The following is a 22,762-nucleotide window of genomic DNA, read 5'->3' on the forward strand; positions in this document are numbered from 1 at the left end:
AAACTACAACACCTTGTGGCTGCATCCCAAGGGAAACTGGTTACAGCTCATTTTTTCTCCCCTTTTTGACATCTGCCTCATCTCTAAAGGAAATGCTCGGCAGAGCTCGCCAGCTGGTTTTTCAGGTGGGACGTGCCACGGCTCAGGTGGTATGGTTCAGCAGAAAAAATAAATAAGTGAAGCAGTAAACAAGCCACAACCTGACCATCCTTTCACTAAACACCCTGTCTTCAAGGGCAGCTATCTGGACGATTCCCACCAATAACTGATTTCCATACCACAGCATTCTTCCACCACATGGTGGTGTGAAATAGTTAAAGAAACTGACGAGAACTTCTCATTTATATCTGTTACTGGTGTTATAGCTGGTTTTCTTAATACTTCAGGGGAATTGCCCATACTACACCTGTCACAGGTAAAAAATCTGCATAGATATGCATAATTCATGAATCTCCAATCCCAGCAAGAGAATTGCAAAGACTTCTTATTGCTCAAATGCCAGTTTTTACAGCGGCTTCTCAGATATAATTGAAGACTCTGGAAAAGGCAACTGTCAGAAGAGGCTTTTCCGTTTGTTCAATATCCAAAACTATTTGCCATTGACCAAGGTAACTGATGCTTCTTGATTTCATCCCCTGGCCCCAAGCATTTCGACAGAGCAGGTGCATCCCTGATTTAAGTAGACCGAATGTGAGGCAACCTGAATTTACGGTAAAAGTTGATGGAGGTGGAAGCTGGATGGGAATTCATTGATAGAATATGAGTAATTTGTAGGCACAAAAAAGATGACTTTCGTATTTACATATTTCCATTGTACCTCGTTGCTTCTCTAGAGGAGAGTGGGATAAGTTACATTTTAAACTTGGAGTTTCTGCTGATGATGTTCTTGCTGTCTGAAATGTTCTCTTACTCCTCTCTGCACATCTTTAAACACGACCCTTCTGTCTTTATTATTTTACTTTCATTAGCAAAAAGAAATAAATGTGACATGCAGGAAAATATTCCTGTTACAAAACATTTAAACTATAGAAATATATACATTCCTCTCCTTAGAGTTAAACTCCTTAAACTCTTAGGTGTGTGTACTTGGTTTGTGCATATACATTGTTAACTCAGGTGTGCATACTTTGTGTATGCATTGTTAAACTCTTAGGTGTGTATACTTCTAGGTCATTTTCTGTGCATTTGTTTACATATATATTACAGGTGCAGATACTGTTTACCACATAAATTTTATTGTGTAAATTATTATTCTCATTGCTTTTTTCCCCTTTTTCATTTAAGCAAACTTTTTATTTAAGAGGAGTTTTAGATTTACAGAAAATATTTCAAAGGTAGCACAGAGGGTCCCCATGTAGCCCATATCCAGTTTTCCTGTTGTTCGCATCTTGCAGAGTACATATGTCAAGCTCATGAGCCCATATCAATATACTATTACTAACTAAAGTCTGCATTTACTCGGATTTCCTTAGTTTTCCCTAATGTTCTTTCTCCATTCCAGCTTGAAGCCAGATTTCTTGGGTGCTGATACTAAAATTCTTAGGTTATTAGTTGTCCATATCATTGTACTCATTTTACTCATCAGTAAAATACTAAAATAATAGTATCACCCCAGATGGTTTTTGTGAGGATTAAAATGAGAATGTGTGAGTGTGTTTGTGTGTGTGTGTGTGTGCGCATCGCTTCAAACAGTTCCTGATATTAATTAAAAGCTAAGTAAAAATACATTATTTAACAAATATATTTTTCTCAATAAGTTTTGTATCCCTGAAAGGCAAGCCTTTATTGTTTTTCAGACATAAAATGTGGCACATACAATATACAGCACTAAACTTATACATAAAAAGCTGAAGACGAAATTTTACTGAGTTGACTTTGTGAAAGTAAAAATCTCTTAGAATAATATAAACTCTAAGATTTTGTATGCAATTTTGAAAAATTTTATATTTCTTTTACGCTTGAAAAAGTATGGGGAAATGCTGTTAAAGATACCATTTTTTGGTTTGTTTTTGTTTTTAGACAACAAACATTTATTGTGTGCCTTCTGCAGGATAGGAATACGGGATGAAAAGTCAAAAAAAAAAAAAAAGGATGTATGTCTTGCTTTGTAAAAAAGATTACCATTTATGGAGGAAAGCATATCTAGAAGACCAGCATCAGAGGAGATATGTACACAGCAATGAAGAGAAAAAGCACGGAGAGAGAAGCTAGGTCTAGCTTGAGGAGTCGGGGAAGGCTTCAGGAAGTAGAGCCATTTTGGGTGAGACCAGTTTGGGGTTTCCTTCCGCATGGGAGTTGCCAGTGCTTATATGTCTCTTTGTGAAGATGGAGCCTTAGGTAGGCACAGCTTTTTGGTTGAAGAGAGGGAAGGGAGTTTATTCCAATGAAGAGAGGACATTAAGTATAAACAGGGTTTGAAATACACTCTGGAAGATCTGCCTGGTTTTATCTATGTCCATCTTATCTACCAAGTGTAAAGAGGGCCAGAATCTGGGGACTGGATTTCTCAGTTGGGATTAACTCAACTACAACAGCCTATGGTGGATTATTTGATATTTGAGGTATATATTTATCACCGGTCCCTAAGGCACTCTCCAGGCCAACACACAGTATTCACTGCAAGGCTTCCAGGTCTTAATCACTATTTTGCCTCCTGTCCTAGTTACCTGTGCTGAACCATATAGAAACCTCAGGAACCAGTTTACCCCTTTACTCTCCAAAGAGCACACCTTAAGTTAGATCCCTCCCCTCTTAAATCACACTGAAATTCGTGGTGAACATTTGTTGTTCGAGTCTTTGTCATTTGACCTGTGTTCAGCATGCTAACCCCCTTCCTTACTGGATTGAATTTCATACATTGGGAGTTTTAGCACAAGGCAGAAATCACCTCTAATTATGCAAGAAATCAGATTTTGACATTCTCGTCCTCCTGGGCACCTGGGGTTCGGCGTTATGATGTGGCCTGGCCAATCATTTGTACCTGAGTTGGACCTTGACTCAGAACTTAGAAATATTTTCTGGTGAGAAAAGGCAGCTTCTTTGCCCCTAACAGGGATGGTGGGTTAAGCTGCAGTATCCCGGGTTTCTCATTGTGGTGTCAGCCACCCTTCTACGCCCAGGAGAAGCAGTGACGGCGTCTACATGGGCTCAGTTCACTGATATTGCTCCTGGTGGTGTAGCTTCCACACCTAATTGTCTGGCCTTCTCAGAGCTTCTGTGAACTACCCAATAATTTCTAATAGTTTACTTTCTGCTTTAATTGGCCAGAATAGGTTTCAGTTGCTTTCAACTAAGACTACTGATAAATAACAGCTCCTGAAAAAACAAATTTTTGGAAATGTTTTAACCTATAGAATATTTGATAATACAGCAAATATCCACAGAAACTTCACCTAGTTTACTTAATTTTAGAATCTTGCTGCATTTGCTTTCTCTCTCTTTCTTGATTTAAAAAAGAAGTTCCTGACATCATGACCTTCATCCCTAAATATTTCATCACGCATTTCTGAAAAGCAAGGATATTCTCTCATATAATCATTCACAAACACAAGAAATTTAACATCAAAACAATAAAACATCTTAAAAGATAGTCCATATTCAAATGCCTCTAAATTTTCTAAAATGTCATTCATGTTTTTTTCATCCAAAATTCAACCAAGTATCATATTTGGTAATTGGTTCTCAGTAATCTTTAATCTCCCTCAATTTAGAGCAGTGTTCTTACCTTTTTTGGTCTTTCATTATATTAGTATTTTTGAAGAGTCTTGTAGAATATCCCACAATAAGGATTTTTTTTTAATGTTTCCTTATAATTATATTCAATTAAATATTTTTGATAAGAATCCCATATAGATAATGTTATGTCCTAATCAATGCATTATAGCCAGAGGCTCGTGATGCCAATTGGCTTCATTTGTTTTTACAACAGTGACAGAAGAAGATCAGCGGTTGCGTGTGGAAGGGGTCCTGGTGAAAGGAGGGAAGGAGAATTACAAAAGGACATTGGGGGTGACAGATATGTACATGATCCTGACTGTGGTGATGGTCTCTAGGTATACATATCATAAAACATCATTTTAAATATGTGCAGCTTTTGTTCAGCTATGTCTCAATAAAATTGTTTTAAAAGTCTGTAAGAAAAACAAAATTGGTTGATCAAATATATTTACTTAAATGGTAAACAAAAGTCAGTTTTAATTAAACAAAGTCCTGCCCTGTAGGATTTCTCATAGATTACCATTAGATAATGGCAACGGTTCCCTCAAGTCTTTCCTACATCTAGTAGACAACTGAACCTTTCATTATTTAGGCACTGATTATCTTTCCCAGAGCTCATATTTCCCAGTAGATAATTTGACCAGGGTGGACGTATGTCAGTCTTTGAACACATTTATTGAAAATAACGTTAGAACCTGGGGATTCGCTGGAATAAGCCTAGTCCCTGCCTCAAACCTCAGTTTGCGAAGCACTCTAAACATAATCAGTTAATAGGGAATTAAACAGAATTGATCACATGACAGCTATACATAGAGTATCAGTGTGAATCGGTTATCTGTTGTTATGTAACAATCACTTCAGGATTTAGTGGCTTAATGCATCAATGACTATGCAGGTTGCCTACAAATCTGCAATTTGGGCAGCATTTGGTGGGGGAAACTTGTCTCTGCCCCACACAGCATCAGCTAGAGCACAGCACTGCAGGATGAGGGATCTCCTTTCAAGGTGGTGCTCACACAAGCCTGGGCAAATTGCCTAGAAGCCCAGAGGAGAATATGGCTTAGGGCATTGTTTCCTCTGCATGCAGCCCCCAGAAAGGGCTTCTGGAGATTTCTCACAGCAGAGTGGCTAGGTTTTAAGACAACAGTTTCACCAAAGAGCTAGGAAGAAGTGAATGGCATATTTTGACCTTGCTATGGATGTCTCATCGGGTCCCTTCTGCCATACCGTTTTGGCCAAGTCAGTGACAAATGTCCACCCAGACTTAAATAACGGGGATGTGGACTTCACCTATGGATGAGTAGTGATAAGTTTGTAAAATAGTACATGGGAGGAATAGATTCCAGACTATTCTTTGGAAATGACAAACTGCTACAACAGGGTTCATTTAAGACTCATTTAGCATTTCAAAACTTAGCACTTTTAAATTGCCGTACTATTTCCTTACTATGCTTTCATAACGTCTTCATGGTTGTTTATAGTAACAACTTAAAGTGTTCAGAACTCCAACAGCTTCAGTTTTACACATCTCTTTTCTTAAGGAAACAGGAAGAATAAAACCTTTCAAAAAAGTTTTAAAGCCCACACTTTAATATGAATGTGAAACAACTACAAAGATAAGAAACACCCACACAAAATTGTAAAGTAAAATGCAAGGCATTTTGTAATTAAAGGTAATTAAGTGCATTTTGGAAGAATCCACTTTAGTGATTTAACAAACTATTCGATTGATTCTGGAGCTGGAAGTAAACTGAATTGAACACATTTGTTTTCAGTTTTTAGTTTATATTTCTTTAGTCAGATCTTTTATCTATATTTTATTTGTATTAATTAAGGAGGCTATGTGTGTATCCACACAATCTCCATTAACATAATATTAATATACCATGAGAGAGAGACAGAAGGGGAGAGGGATTTTTTTTTAATGGTGTCATATTATATAAAACAGATAAAAACAACCAAGAAGTATAGTGTGATGGGTTGGAATTCAATATAAATTATTTACCTTCTGTTGCTATACCTATGACATGTGACATTTCAGGCAGGTTGTTTAATCTTACTAAGCATCAATTTTCTTCATCCGTAAAATAGAAATAACAAGAGCTATTGGACTGAATGATTATATGAAATAAATGAAATGATATTTTAATTTCCTGGCACATAGTGGATGCTTAATTAGTTTTTGAACTATTTTTCATCCTTGTTACATCACTTTGTTGATAGTTTTCTATTGCCATTTATACCACTGACTTACATTAATATTTAACTCATTATTCCTATGTTTCCTAAGATCTTAAGTATTTGCAATTATATTCATTTTTGTAATCATAGCATTGCAGATGCAAGGGGCCTGACATGCAATAAATAATGAAAGGAAAATTAAGTTACTAGTATTGATAACTTTTTTTTCGTATTTCAGTAGCTTTTAAAGTATTTATAAAACATTTGCTAGCATTTTCTTTCCATATTGTAGCAGAGGTCTGTGAACTTTAATCTTACCTTGAGTGTACAAATGAACAGACCAAGAAAAGCTGAGTCCTGGCCTAGAATGTGCAACTAGGAAGAAATTGAATTTAATTTAGAACTCAGTTTATATCTCAGTTCTTGCACACTGTCTCAGATTTGGGGTTATTTTCAAAATAGGCAATTGCCATAGAAAATCACCATCCAAAGTTAAGCCACTCCATTTGACTAATTTAGCACGAGCTATTTCAGAAGGCTGGGAGCAGTGTAGGTTGGGAGATTTGCAGAAAGGCAAACCATCGCCATTCATGAGTTAATCTCAGGCGACAGCACTGAGCGCGCTCACTATCAACAGGAAGGAGCCCGCACCTCTGAAGGGCACAGCTTGGGAGGAAAGAAATGCAAAGAAAACTTGGTTTGATATTGTCAGAAAACTCATAAATGTTTCATAAAGACTCCTCAGAAGAAGAGGAAGATAAAACCTCTCCAAATGACCTCTTTTGATTTTCTCATAATGGGAAGATTATAAATCCAGATGAAACATCAGGCTGGAATGAAGACCTGCCTTTTGAAAACCTGAAAATGCCTTGTCAGAATCCATTTTCTCCTATCTGATCCTGCGTGTCCCTGCTACTTTGCACTTGAAGAGAAAGAAGGTTATCAGATTGTCACGGCAAGGGCAGCTGTGGAGTCACGGGGCGGCGGGGGGTGGGATGGGGAAACCCTCCCTGCCCCACACAGATTGCTAGGCTGGCAGAGCTGATTCTGCACTGAGAAGGACCCACGTCGGCTGGTCCAGATTCCTTCACTGCCCTGGGTAGTTGCCTCTTAGTCCAACACCCACTCCCTCTGCAGCCACAGAGCTCAGCAATGGCACAACCAAGGCTGAATTTTCTGGGGCAAATGGTGTGAATTTTACACACGTTAAATAAATGCATATATGCTGAAACTCTTTGTAATGCTGTGACATTATACAAGGTATTTTTTACAAAACACATTTTCCTGTTTATTTTATTGATAACAAATTTCACTGTAGAAAGATAGAAAATATGAACAAGCAAGAGAAAACCAGAAAGTATTTACTCAAGAAGCAGACATAACCTCTTATGTGATATGAAGGAGAATCTTCCCCAAATAAAAAGTTTCCGGGGGCAGCTTATCCTTCTTTCTGAAACTGTTTTCTTTTCTCCAGAAATTTCAGTTTTCTTGATTACATCAGGATGAATAACACCCTCTTATTATACCCATATCAACATACATAGATATAAATACATATGCACACATACATATACATATAAATTCAGTGTAAGATGTTTCCATATATGAAATATATTTGAATCATGTATCTACTATGTATTATTATATAATAAGATATGTGTACATATTTTATTATATAATATATTAATATACACATGTGTGTATTTGCATATTACAAAGTGCATGTGTAATTATACACACATACACACACAATTTGTACTGTTTATGATAGCCATTGTGCTTAATTCCCCTGTTATATTCAAAACACTCTTACTCACTCTTGTATCTTGAGACCTGGCCAAGAGGGCACAGAAATCTTGCTAAATGGTCAATGGGCTTTAATGGCCTAGTGTTCCTCTTCTCATTCTAGGTGCATCAGTCACTGTGTCTGGGTTGTGTCATGAGCCATGGAGCGTTCTATGAGCCCTTGCACCCGTGGGGTACTGCAGCTACAACAGCCTGCCTCTTTCTTCCGTTTAATAAATCCCACTCTATCCTTTGAGGGCAATCCTGAATTTCACCTCCTCCATGAAAGTCCTCTAAATTTTCTAGACCACAGTGAGCGGCCCATTTCTTTGGAGTCTTAGGACCACACACATTGTATATGTAATCCTGTATTTCCTTCTGACGATGTTATGTAAGAGACTTCCCATTTCATCCCTTTTCTCTTTCGTGGTTATTGACCCTTGTTTTCAGGATAAGACTAATTCCTTTTCAATCAATTAACATCCCTCTAACTCAGCTTCCTCATCTTCAAATGGTGGAGATAATATGCCAACACTTTTGGATCATTGTAAAGATTAAATGAGTTATAAATTAAAAAATAGAGAGAGAGAGAGGGAGAGAGAGAGAGAGGAAATCCAGAACTTAGTATTTGCCTATCAAATATTCATTGAATTATATTGAAATGTGAATACATTTCACTCTTTTTTATTTTATCATTGGCAGTTCCAATATTAATCCTTCTCTCTTAGTTCTGTGGCATCTTCCCACGCTGAATTCTGAAGAAGACACTTTCTTCCTTTTGACTGTGTCTCATTGTTACCTAAGTTCCCTGTATCCAACGTTCTCCATAAAGTACTCCACCCTTCACCTTTGCGAATTAATGTATCATTTTCTTATACCCAAGGACACCTAGATACATTTGTGCATTTCCGGTCTAACTTATTTTTACAACTTCTACTTAACACTTTCCATAAGGAAATTTTAACCTTATTGAATTTCTTTTAAGATTTTGTTGTGGTTGTTTTTCAAGGTTTCTCTGCATGTGTTATGTAAATACATGCCTGCAGTTCTGAAATATTTTCTGTAAAGGGAAAAAATTTGAAAATTGACTGAGGCAGAATTGAGACAACACCAAATAACCAATTTTACACTCTTGTAAAGACTATTACTTTTTTTACTTAATAAATTTTGGGGGAAATTACATTAGCTATCACTGAAATCCTATCAAATTAACCAGGCCTTGCCCATATGGGTTAGTTCGCAGCTAAATGCTACAGTTAAAATTGGCTGCCATGTCACTGGGTAAGCATGTGGAGAGATCGTTAGACTCCTTCTCAAAAATGAATAATTGTTGGTGACTGCTGGCCTCCCATCTAGCATCTTCCTTTGCTGTGATAGCCTCAGAAATGGAAGTCCTTTTGCCATGTCAAGGACACACCTTTGTTGTTACTCCTTCTTGTTGCTTTGTTCCTAAACCTGACATTGGTTAAGGGAGATAAAATCTCTTCCAGAAGATGAAAATTAATTAGCAAAATGTTCATCCACATTCCTATTTTCTTTGTTTCTCCTTTAAAGGAAGATAAATCTGATCTTCTTCAGATCTTTGCATGGCTCCACCTGTTTCAGTATCCAGATTTTGGCTCATTATCACCTCCTCAAAAGGAATCTCTCATGATCAACTGAGTTTCCTGTGCTTTAGTGTCTTCATGGGCTGGTCTCTGGTTCTCTCACTAGAATATATGAATTATGAAAGCAATTAATACAACTTACTTCCAAATTTCTCCCATCTATATATATATTATAGTGACAGGCACGTGATAGCCACTCAGAAAAGTATTTGTGGAAGGAAGGAGGGAAATAGGGAAGAAAGAGAGAGAGGAAGGGAGTGAGGGATAATAGGAAGGGAGAGAAGAAAGAAGAAAGGAAGGAACACTCACCTAGCAAAACGTTAGCTTGCAATTGATGTGGGGATGGCGAGCCAAAGAGTCGAAAGAAAGATTTCTTGGACTCTCAAGGTCTGGAAGTAGTGCTCTTTTATTTAGAGAATATTACAGAATAGCATGGGGACAGGACCCATGGGCAATAAAGAGCTGCTGCATGGGGACAGGACCCATGGGCAGTCAGAGCTCCTGCTGCTGCCCTGAGTTGAGGGTTAGGGCTAAATTTATAAGGCATGGGTATGTGACTTATTTTTACTGGAAAAAGAGAAGATGATGTAAAAAATCATTAAATGATTTCAGTGCAGACGGGGTCTGGTTATTGTGCGGTCCTATAACTTTAGATACAAATCTGGTCATATAGATCGGCATGTAGGTGAGGATGCCCTGGGCTTCTCTCCCTGGGGCAGCCCTAATTCATACCATAAAAATTCACCAGGTCATACAGATCGGCATGTAGTCCAGGTCACCTTGGACTTCTCTACCTGGGGCAGCCTTAATCCACATCAGCAATGACCTAGACTAGGAAGACATCTAGAAAGCTCAAAATGTGCTCCAGGGGAAAAAGGATTTCCTAAGCCTAGTTTTTACCTAAGTTAATGGATAGATGGCTAAGGAGCATTCTAAGTTCTCCATATAGTCCTGATCACCAGAGAGAAACATTAACTTCGAAGAAGACTTAGTTCCCAGGAAAATGCTGAAGACATTTGGCTGGAATGATTCTGTGCTGCCTTTGAAACTCACATGAGATTTACCTGGTAACATAGCACACAAAACTCACTGATAGACAGGGCTCCAGCAGCAAATAATACGACTTTGTAAGAAAGAAAATAGAATAAGGCTCAGCTTCTCTTAGCCTTTAAATGAAAGGCCTTAAAAGGTCATCACATTTTCTGCCAATTTAGAGTTTACCAATTTAGGAATATAAAAAGAAATTCAGGGCAAAATCCCCAGGATGTTCTGTGATGATGCAGGTAAAATTGAGGCAAAAGAAACTTTAAAAATGCTAAAGTGTGCTTTATAAACATAATTTAAGTGAGAGTGTTCAAATCTATATATAGTCACAAACTAATTATCTACCTAAGACGTTCTCACAAGAACATCTTATTCTTTAAAGTCATTCTCTTACTCAAAAGTCACTCTTCTTCCTGCTGGTGAACAGATTCAATTCCTCAAGGATCCCACCACATTAAATATTTGGTTACATGAAAACAATTTCTAAACATTGTAATCCTGCTTGACAACAGCACCTTCTGTGGAAAGTAGACAAGCCCTGGGAGTCTCCCTGGGTGTTTCATCTGTGCTCAATGTATTTTAGTCACCTTAAACCAGGTACATGTGTTCTCTCTTGCTAGCATTTGTAGCACCTGCTATTCCACTAGTTTCTACCAAAGACAGCACAAATGCCAATGCCATTACCTTCCCTTGACAGTGCAGGGTGGGTCAATGCCTATTTTTGAAGTCCCTGGTGTCTGAAGAGCTAACTCCAATTGTTGCAAAATTGTTGTATCAGTCAGGAGAGGTTAGGCTCTTACATAATAATACGTGGCACCAAACCCACAACAAAAACTTATTTCTTGTGCTCAACATATCTGCTACAGGTCCAGTCAACCTGTAGTCAAGTTTCCTGCAGGTGGTGACTCTGTGAGAAGGGATGCTTCAAATCTGTGGCTCTTCCATCCCAATCATCCTTTCATGATTACTGCAACAAGAGAAACGGACATGGAGAACTGAGCAGCAGGGCTTAATTGCTTCAGCCTGGAATTGGCACACGTCACTTCTTGATATAACCTTGCCAGGAACTATTTCCATGGAACCACCTTAAGGAAAGAGGATGAGAAAGGTGGTCTTCCATGCACATAGGAAATGTTGGAAACACTAACAATGTCTAGCACAGATTGTTAGTGGGACTTTTAGTTCTTTTCCCAATTTTTCAGCACAATTTTTTTGCCTCTTGAGATTCAAAGTTTTCCTCTGAGCTCTAGTTCTGTATAACTGCATTCATAATACAGAGGCTTCAATAACTCCTCAATAATACCCGAAACTCAACATGATGAAACCGCATCCATCTGGTTTTCCCCAAAACCTCTCATTTGCCCTGTTCTTTATCTCAATAATGGTAGCACTATTTGGCAAGTCGTTAATGCCAGAAACACAGAGGCCATCCTTTATTTACGTCGTCCTTTTCCTTGGTCTTCATATCACATCAATAACCAAGTGCAGTTGGCTCTCAAATTTTCTTTAAGTCTAACCTTTATATATTTCCAAGGAAACCGCTCTGATAGGTCTTACCTGATCCACTACATATGGATCTCCTCTGTCCATTTCCCCCTTTCACCTCTGCTCCCTCTCCTCCAACACCAACACATCTCCTGAAGAGTAGTCTACAATCTCATCATGGCAAAGGCCTTTCTAAAAATCTACCAATGGATTCCCATTATTTTAGAACAAAATTTGAAATATCTAATATCTCCTGGAATTCCCTGGTCTTGCCCTTCTCCGCATCTCCACGCTGTTTTCCTTCTAGTTCCCTCACCGCACTCTCTGTGCTGTGGGCACACACACACACACACACACACACACACACACACAGGTAGCTGGGGATCTTCTGTTTTCAATTCCTCTGTTGGATCCTCTGTTTTGGTGTCCTTCACACTTCATGGACTTTGAACACGGTCCTCCAGGAAACAAACTTCTAGAAATCCTTTAGATCTAAGGGTTAATATCATTTCTAGGTCATTTGGGTTATGTTTAATACTCCACTAGAATTTTATTCTTCTAACTGCTGGTATTTATCACAATTTTAGCTAAGTAATCATTTGTTTAATAGCTATCCCCTATTATTAATATTTTATGAGGACAGAATCTAAAGTTCTTTTTTACCACTGTTAATTACCATTCCAATATCTTACATAACAGATATTTACTAAATATTGAATAAATAATTCAATTAAGTCATATAAAGCAACATGCTAAAATACAGTTTCCAATAGAATTGTATATGTATGTGTGTGTTTGTGTGTGTACATGTGTGCACATGCATTTGTATATATATGTGTAAGTGTGTATATATGCATATGTATACATGTGCACGTGTGTGTGTGTGTGTACTTATCTTAGAGAAGTGTAGAAGAGGATTCCAGGAAGTATATACGTATGAAGAAACATTTAACTTAAATCATAAAGATCCAAAAAGATGGAAAGTTTTTGGAAATTGAGTTATAGGGGGTTGAGAGTGACGGCGGTTAGAGGTGGAAGTAAAGACAAGAAAACTGAAAGAGGGAGGAAAGCTAAATCAGTGTCAGGAAAAAGCATAGTTCAGAAAGATTGGCCTGTGAACTTGAGAAATAAGAATATATTTCATTGATAGAACATTGATAGATGTGAGTTAAAAGCACGTTAATATAGAACATGAGTTATCTGGAACTGAGCATGCTGTACTCCAGGGACTTTGCTGTGCACTTAACCTAAGTTGACACCAATTCTCACCACAACCCTGCAAGTGATCTGCCGGCGTCCTAGAGTTAGAGCACAAAGGGCTGTGATGGCAGCTCTGTCTGGCCTCCAGCCACATCCTTTTCCTACCACGCACTGTTACGCAGTGAGTACCTAATTAATACTTGCTGGTCGAACTGCAGAGAGATGAATAAATGTAAAGAAAGCCTTGGGTGAGTTGAGGGAGAAAGTTCTGAAATCTGAGAGGATGTGGGTGGCGGCTGGCAAGTATATCTTTAGATGTTTCAGTGTCAGTGAGAAATAATTATATTCATATTCTGAAGACCATTGAATGCTTATGACAGAAAAAGAGGGGGCTTTGACAAATGTTAGTGGAACTCCCTGAGACAGACAAAGAACTTTAAAAAATGCTGTTTCCTTTCTAACTATTATGGTCAGAAATGTTAAGTACTTTATTAACATTTTTTCTAATTAGTAACTTTCGCATAAAGAACTGGAGATCAAGTATAAAACTTTCTAAAAACCGAACGTTGTCTCTAGGCTACTCACTACTCATTACTTTTGAAATAACCAAAAAAACAAGGAGAGCTAATTGCTGACATTTCAGCAGCTGCCAACTTTCACAACCAGGTAATTTCACTACTATCCAATTTTGGATATTTGAAAAGTTATGCTGGCCTTGAATTGAACTTAAATCCATCCACATTGCCTCAAGGGAAAATAAAATTAATTGTTTAAGTATTCACAAAAAGACAATTATAAGAGAAAAGGAAAGCTGTATTTTGATGCCAAACTCTGTTACTTGATCTGCAAGAAGATCTAGATTATAGCTATCAGTCTTTAATCCATTACTTCACAGCAGTCTGTGTTCCAGGCTTCACTCGTGTTGTCATATTTACTCCTCATTGTGTTAACCATCACAGCTGGATGAGGTAGTTATGTGCATCTCCAGTTTGCAAATAAGGAACCTAAGACATGAGAGGGGTTCTATTAATATTTGCTAATGCTTAGTGAGTACTTACTCTGTGATAGACTCTGTATTAAGAGTTTTCTAAATCTAACAGTTCAGTCCTCGTATCCTGTTGTATCCGGTCACTGTCTGAGGAAGCTGTGCTCTGACTGTTGACAAAGGAACGCTATCTTCTTCCGTCTGGTATCATTGCCGTCTCAGAGTGGTGTGTTTCCAGCAGCATAGACATGAGAGAGAGTGAGAATTAGCAAGAATATTGTAGGGTACTGGCCTGGAAGTTGGGGACATTATTTCCACCCACATTTCACTGGACATAACTCAGGCTCATGGTCCTATCCTCATTTCAAGAAGCTGGGAAATATCAGGTTCACACCTAGAGAGAAAGAGAAACATTTCTGCAGATTACGAGCTAAGATAAAAGGATCCAAATGTTATTTTAGTTAGAAATACCAGGTAGTGTCTTTCTTTCCTGATCTGGCACACAGATCCTGATGAAGGTTGTGTTCCCTCTGAGCAATGAGGGAACACACAATTATATAAAGTGGGGGAGTGGTTAAAACACGGACTTTTGGAGTCATGCACACCCTAGCTTCTAAATCAGTCTCAGTCATTTACGAATTCTGTGGCAGGTAGCATGTTGTGTAATTGTATCAAATCTATTTCCTAAGCTATAAAATGGTACAAATGGTATAAATTGTTTTTAGCAATTATTTGTTCTTAAAACCAAGATTACTAGGTACTAAGGAAATGGAGATGAACAAAATAGATATCCCCCGCTCTCATGAAAGTTACATAGTAGCAAAGAAAGCAGTTACTAATAGGATAATCAATAATCACAAAAACAAATGGAAAGTTATATTAGTTATGAATGTTAATAAGCGTGTGTGTATGACATCATTAGAAAATACACAGAGGCATTTTTCAGAAGAAGTTAGTGAAGAATTCTTTGACATGATTATGAGTGCTGTGAGCTCTGAAGGAACAGGGCACTGGGAAATGGGTTGGCTACAAGGTGTGTGGGGAATTAACTGAGATAAAAGATCTATTCAACTGATCAAGGTGAATCTCTGTTTTCCTCACACAATTAGATGCAGTGAAGAAAATAAAAGTCATGAATGGTTTCTCCAATGCTGCGTACACACAAAAGATACTACTATGCAATCCATCTGCCCAACACATAGAAAACAAAAACAAAACTTCTTTTCCCTGAAAGGCAATAAACACTGCTTTAATGAACGAATCCTGTCTTAGGAATGACTGTTACTTAGCCTCTCTCCATTCTTCTCAAAGTAACTGCAGCCCGTCTTATACCAGGGTGCAGACTCAAGCCTAAAATATTTGTGATTTCTGAGCTTTCTACTTGTGTGTTCTTTTGAGTCCATCTGTCTTTTGTTCCTGAGAGACGGATCACGCCTCAACTGCTCTTTGCACCAAAGCAGTGGCATGGTCAGTGCTCTGTACATGTTAGTTCTTGCCCTTGAACTCCACAGCCCTAGAAACTGAGACCGGTATAGGGCTGCATTAGGATGCAACCAAGCCTGTATCAACCAAATGCAGATTTCAACTAAGATATGGCTAATATGTTTCTGAGAAGCTAGAGGCCCTGTCTCCTTGATGACAATTTTGTCCGAGTGTCTCAGGAAAGCACGTTTCTTTGGGCTGTATTGACACAATCATGGATTCCTTGTCCCCATCTAAAATATACCAGACCTTGGCTTAGAGAAACATTGTGCCCCAAATCTAAAATCTTCAGTCCCATATAGAGTCCTATGTGGTTACTAAGAATCATGCAAACTGAGAAAGTATTAATTTAAGCAGAAATGAAGCATATCTGATACTTAATATACTTAATACTTCCTAATATTTTATTATTTTTTAAAATTATAGGTGAGAATTATAAATTAAGGTTGACTGTGCCTTTTCATATTAGCTGAAGTTTATATTCCATAAAATATTTGGCAAGTTTCTGGGTGAGAGATACGTGTCTTTTAGCCTTGTCCTTGCTACACTTCAGGAAAGAACACTGGATTCAATGAACAATGGGCATGAATGCTGGTTTTGCCACTTACTTAACTATTAAAAGTTTTAAATATCATGGTGTACATAAAGCCCCAGCATAATATCAATTACACAACAGGCCGAGGATATATGGAAGATACATTTGGCTTGTATGCCTAATTCCATTGATTTATTGGTCACGGTCTTGCCTAAAGGCAAGATTTAGAATTTGGAAGCTGGGCTTTGCATCTGGGCTCAGCAGAGAAATACTGTGATGAATTTCACAGTATACTGATGTCTGCCAGGGGCATGCAGAGGAAATGCGAGGTGGGGGGCATGTGGCGGTCCAAGACTTACTTATTTGTCATCCCTGTAAAAAGCAATTAATATGACTTTCTATATTCCATAACATCCCTTGGCATCAGTGGCCTCATCAGTCTAATGGGTATAGTCATTCCTACCATATGTGCATCTCAGAGTGACATGAGTTTCAGCTGAGCTGACACCTGTGAAACCTCTTAGCAAGATAAGTGATTTTAAAAATTGGGATGAATAGTTATTCTTGCATTATTTAATCATTCACAGATCATAGAGTTGCTTACAGAATATCATAATTTTATTGTGTCACAAAAACCTCGTTTGAAATGCAAAATTAGAACACACATTCTCTCGGAATTAAATAAGCGTACTTTGACTACATCATCCTTTCCCCAGGATCCAGACTCCTATCCTGGCAGAAATTCCTGATATTATCTGGCACCAGTCCATACCTCTGGGTACATCTCTCGCAACTCTACCTCTGTGTTGTCAAGTTTCTATTCATAGTATGATAACTTTCTAAACACAGGAATCTTGCCTGATGCATTCTTGGCAGCATCCCTAGGGCTCATGAGTCTGGAACATAGTAGGCCAGATGGAAAATATTTGTGTAGCCCTTTTGGGAGTCAACCCTGTAGGTAAGCATTTGCCCAGGTTCTTAAGGCTTTGCTGTCATGGGCAGCAAGATTGTATCTCAAGGCAAGGCACAAGCAGGAGAAGGAAGTGTGGTGATGGGGAGTTCTATGTAGTGTGTGCAGATAGTGGGTTGAGGCATCACTCCTCTTTCCTCCTGCCTCTTGATATACACACAGAAAAACTCCTTCCAACGGCTGGAGATGGGGAGCCAGATCCAGTCTCTTGGCTCAGGGAACCTGGTATTGAGTTCACGTGTCAAGATCCCAAGGAGAGGGCAGATATTTCAAAGCAGAGGTACAATCCTAGAGGGATGATGACTACTTGACATAGCAGGTGGGCAGGCTCTTAGAGGGTGAGAAAAGATAGAGGTCTTGATCTGACAGTCTCCACACTGATCTCATTCCCAATTTCCTTCCTGACTCTCTCTTGTCCATTCACCATTGTTGCAACCTCCAGAGTCATTTTAAAATATAGAATGATTGAAGAAATCATTTATTTTTCCCCTAAAGTTCTTCACTGGCTTCCCACTGAAATAGAATAAAATAAAAGTACTTACATGCTTTAGACTCTAGAAGATAATTCACAATCCAGTACTCCCTGCCTAGCTTTCCAGTTATCTCCCTCAGATCACGTGACAGCCTCCAGGGCCTTCCTTCACTTTGTAGAACTCTTCCCCACCTTGTGCATGGTCATCTAACTTTGCTTTGGGTACTCCTCCCCCACTCTTTATGTGTCTGGCTCCCTTTAGTCTTCTTTTCTCATTTTAAATATTGTTCATTCCAACCATCCTATCGAAATAGGCACCCTATGCTCTTTGCTATTACGGCCCACTATTTGTTTACTTGCTGTCACTTACAACTTCTTATTGTCTAGTCATCACTTTGTTCATATTGTATTGACTGTCATTCTTTCTAGGCTGGAAATGTAATAAAAGCAAAGACCATTTGTTTGGTCTTCCTCTTGATACAGATATCTACAATAGAACCCAGCCTAAATCATTGCTGCAGGCACATAGTAAGTCTTAATAAAGTTTGCAGAAGGAAAGATGGGAGCAAAGAAGGAAGGAAGAAAGGCAGGAGAGAAGGGAGAGAGGGAGGAAGAAAATGGACAGGCTTATGGTTTCGGGGAGGGCTGTAAATTCAATGGCATGTAGGAGGAATCGTCATTGAGGCTTCCTTTCACCCTTCAATATCAAGTTCAAATGACACTTCTATGAAACCATCTCTAATGCTCATGGGTAGAATTGGGTGCTCCCTTCTCTCTGGTCCTATCACCTTCCTTCTGTATCTTTGAAGGATAAGCAAACCAAGAGTTATAATCCTATGTGACACCATTTTACCAAGAACACTCTGATGACAGACAGAACTAATTTCATCCCTATGTCCTAGCACACTGCTTGAGGCTGGGGCATAAGACTCAGGCAATAAAATTAACCATGGTTGCCGTTAATAATACTTGTCTTAGTGGTAGTATCATAAAGTCTTTACCTTTTTGTAAACTAAATTAAACTTTGTCCTCTCCAGCTCCACATCTGTTGGTGGCCTGGCTTATTACTCAGGACATGTCTGTTAGGCTGAGGTGACTGTTGTCCTTCCTTCTCTTTAGTTCAGTAGCATCAGGACAGGCTATGCCCCTCATATGCGCTTTATAGCAGCTCTTCTCAAGTTTAACATGCAGACAAAATAATCTGAGGGACTCGTTAGAGGGCACATTATGATTCAACGTATCTTGAGTGGTCCCAAGCTTCTGCAGTTCTAACCAACTCTCAGGCGATGTTGACACTTCTAATATGCAAACCACATTGAACAGCAAGGATCTATAACACAGTTGAATCCAGACAGTCAACATAAAAGCACTATATCAACCTCTGGAGGAATTTTGTTTTCTGTTGACAGAAACCCTTTAGTTAGCCTAGAGCCACAATTCAGTGTCAAAACCGATTTCAGGTAAATTGAAAATTAGTGGCAATCATATTGATTGGCCATGCTTAACATAGGATTGGTTTTAAGTTGTAGTAACTGGAGGCTCTCGAGTCAAACTATCTGGTTTCTCACCTTACTATGTTTTTTGCTAGTTATGGGACCCTGGCAAGTCATGTGCCCCCTCTGAAGTCCTGATTTTATCTTTAAGGTAGGCATAGCAAAAATACCTATCCATTAGAGTCTGAGCAGGAAATAAAATACAGCATGCATTGCTCTTAGCACAATACCAGCAAAAAGCAAGTGCACAATATATTGTATCTATTTTTTTTTATTGGCACTGTTTCATTTTCTGGGAAGTCGTTCCCAATTCTCACCAGAGAGCATTACTTACTCTTAACTCAGTGTTGCCAAAAGAGCAACGGCTCACGAAGCTCTACTTCAGTTCTTTGTTTCAGCTGGATATCTACTGCTCTTCATCCCAGCGGGCTACAGTCTTGCTGGGGACAAATGGGGTTTGTTTGTCTTTTGGATGAGGTCATCAAGAGGATGTGACCCCTGGTTGACCCACAAGCTGGACGGGGGCAATCAGAGGCTTCTCATTGCCTCCCTAATCCTTGGAATGCACCCTTGCAGTGGGAGCTGTTCTCAAAGCCACAGCCTTGAGAAAAAAAGACGTTGTTGAGGCCCTCTGGATGGTCTACTTGACTGAACCCGTTAAGGCCTCGACATCAACTTTAAGGTTCTGGTGGAGGGTGCAGAGATCTGTTCCTCTTGCAGCTGCCCAAGGCAAGCCTCACAAGTGACAACGGTTAACATTAACATATATATATATACATAGAGAGAGAGAGAGAGAGACTAAGGAGGTGATAGTCCCTCTCTCCATTGAGAAGATCTTGCCTGGGCAATTGAATTCTATGTTAGGCATTAGACTCTAGAAGTCATATGGTCCCACCGGGGAACATACAGACTCAAATAGTAAGAGTCTTGAAGTGAGACAAAAAATCATATTGTATAAGAAAGAGAAGGTCGGACAACCAAATGGATGATCATGTTGGCATAATAACCAAACATTTCTCTGTGAAAGAACAGGCAGATTTCTCATAATTGTGCTAAGAAAAATTGTATGCTAAAATAAAGAATGATATAGTTCACAAAATATTTTTTAACGATCCAAGTTGTACAAAATATGGAATGGACTGACGTACGGGTAACCAGTCTTCCACAGCTTGAGATGTCCAATCCCAGGCTGAAAAGCCATTAGAGGAGCTTGCTAGGTATGCTATGTAAGCATCCATGAGGAATTGAACTACACACCCTTCGATATTAGCTTTAACTTCGAGAATCTATGATTCTGTCTGAAAGTCAAAAAGGGTAGAGACTGTGTCTTCACATCGTAAGGCAGGGCTCAGCACACGCTGGATGCTCAGTAAGCACAAACTGAAGAAGTGAGTTGGACCTCTGTTTCATCCCAGACCATAGGGAACTAGCTGTCTGACAAGTGCCCTAAACTTACCGTATCTGTTTACTAACGAATACCAACACAAAACTTTAGGAGCCTTCTGTGTAGTGAATTATCTTCAAACAGGCAGAAAAGTTTGAACTAAAGACAATTCCTTACCCTAAATTTCCCATTCTAATTGTGAAGACACAAGCAATAAATGTAATCACCTTGTATTCACATTCATGTCATAACTATTTCTTACCCAGTGCCTGTAACTATCTCAATTATCTGAAATGGTTTAATACCACGGTCAAAGAGAGGGTAGAGCTGGCAATAACAATAAGTCCTGGCTACTTTATGACTCTGTGGAACCGTTATGTTCCTCAGTATTCAAGAGAGGCAAATAACAAGAGGACATTAAAATTTTAGCATCCTCAAACAACAGTATGGTTATTGCTTATTAATTATACCAAAGGAGCACAACTAATTAGTGTAATAGGTAGCATTATGTATGCCAGCGACAGATCAGAGGAAGGCAGTGGGCCGTATAAAATTCTTTAGAGGAACAACCAACACCATCTATTACCAGTTACTCAGCACACCTAAGACAAATGGAAATAAACATAAAGGGCTGAGGAAAACCTTGATTTATTGCCCCTTCATTTTGAGTATGGTTTACAATTTGTGCATGATAACAATCATTTTCACAGGGACTGTTTTGCCCCCTTCAAAGAAAACTAGAAACATGTTTCAATCTTTTATTCTTAGCCCTCTTCTCTCAATGAGAGCAAAGGGAGAGGAGTGGGAGGGTGGGAGAGAAATATCTGGATGTTTGCCAGGTGTAGCTATTAGGAAAAGGAATTTCTGGATCAAGAAGTAAGCAAATTTTGAATTTAAAAGATGCTGCCACGCTGTTTTCCAAAAGCACTTCTGAAATTTGTATTCTTATGTTCATGTACTAGTGAACATATTTTCCCACCAAAAGATGATTACTTTAATTTTTTTCATTTATTTTTAGATCTCTTATCTAATGGGTTGAAAATCGTATCTGATAGTTGTTGTAATTTGTATATCTCTGATTTCTAGTGCATTTTTCATTATGCCAAGTGTCTGCCATTTATAATTCTATAAATTACCTGCCCTATCATTAGCAACTATTTTATTAAATTGTTTTTCCCATTATTGTAGAAGCTACTTATATATTCTGGATATTAGTCAATAAAAGCCCACTATGATAACTCAGATGTTCGGATGTTCAGACAAGGACTTTAAAACCTTGATAAGAAGCATGTTTAAAGGCAAAGTCAAACGTGATTATGATAAACAAATAAATGGGAAATCTCAAAACAAGTGGAAATTATTAAGAAGATGTAAATTAATAGAACTATTAAATGTAATATCTGAAGTTGACTGAATTGGATTAACAGCAAGTTGGAGACAAAAGGAAAAAAAAACAAGACAATGAATTTAAAGATAGAGCCATGAAAATTACACAATCTGAAAAGCGATAGATATGAATAAGCATATTTATGATATATATGTAACTTTTTTTCTTTTTAAAGATTTTTTTATTTTAGTTCCTTTTTTCTCCCCAAAGCCCCCAGTACATAGTTGTATATTCTTTGTTGTGGGTCCTTCCAGTTGTGGTACGTGGGACGCTGCCTCAGCGTGGCCTGATGAGCAGTGCCATGTCCGCGCCCAGGATTCGAACCAACGAAACACTGGGCCACCTGCAGCGGAGTGCGCGAACTCAACCACTCGGCTGCGGGGCCAGCCCTATATGTAACGTTTTTCTAAAGCGGCTCAATCAGTTGCATTTGAGTGCCCTGTGTTCTAGCCCCAATACCTACTCAAGACCTTCCCTCTGAGAGGCGACCTCTTTCGCCAATCCTATCAATTTCTAGCTCCCTGCTACAATAATATCAGTAACGTGGCAAAATTTCTTAGAAGGGTGTTTGTATTCAAGACTCTATTTACCTATACACTATTCAACTCACTCCAATCTGACTTAAATTTCTTCTACTCCACTAAAACTTTTCTCTCCGCCCTTTATCCCATCCTACCCCTGCTACTTACTCTAGCCCAGTGTCTTTCTTATTGCAGTAAATGGGTGCATTTTTATGCCAACTGCTTAAACAGGAAAGCTAAGAATTACCCTTAATCCCTCCATTTCCTTCTCTCCCAACATCCATCCCATGTAGACGTTCCAAAGGTTCTAAATCCAAACATAGGTTGGTTCTGTTCTCTTTTCTCCACCACCATCACTACTGTTGTAGTTGAAATTATCATCCTCTCCACATGGAGAGCATCAGCGGTCTCCTAACTAGTCTGTGTTCTTCCAGTTCTACCACCCACAATTCCTGATCCCCCAAAGTGATCTTTAATAAAACTTGTGGGATTTTTTGGTATGTTTTTGACTAAA

This window comes from Equus caballus, chromosome 9 (genome assembly GCF_041296265.1).
Source record: "Equus caballus isolate H_3958 breed thoroughbred chromosome 9, TB-T2T, whole genome shotgun sequence".
Taxonomy (NCBI): Eukaryota; Metazoa; Chordata; class Mammalia; order Perissodactyla; family Equidae; genus Equus; species Equus caballus.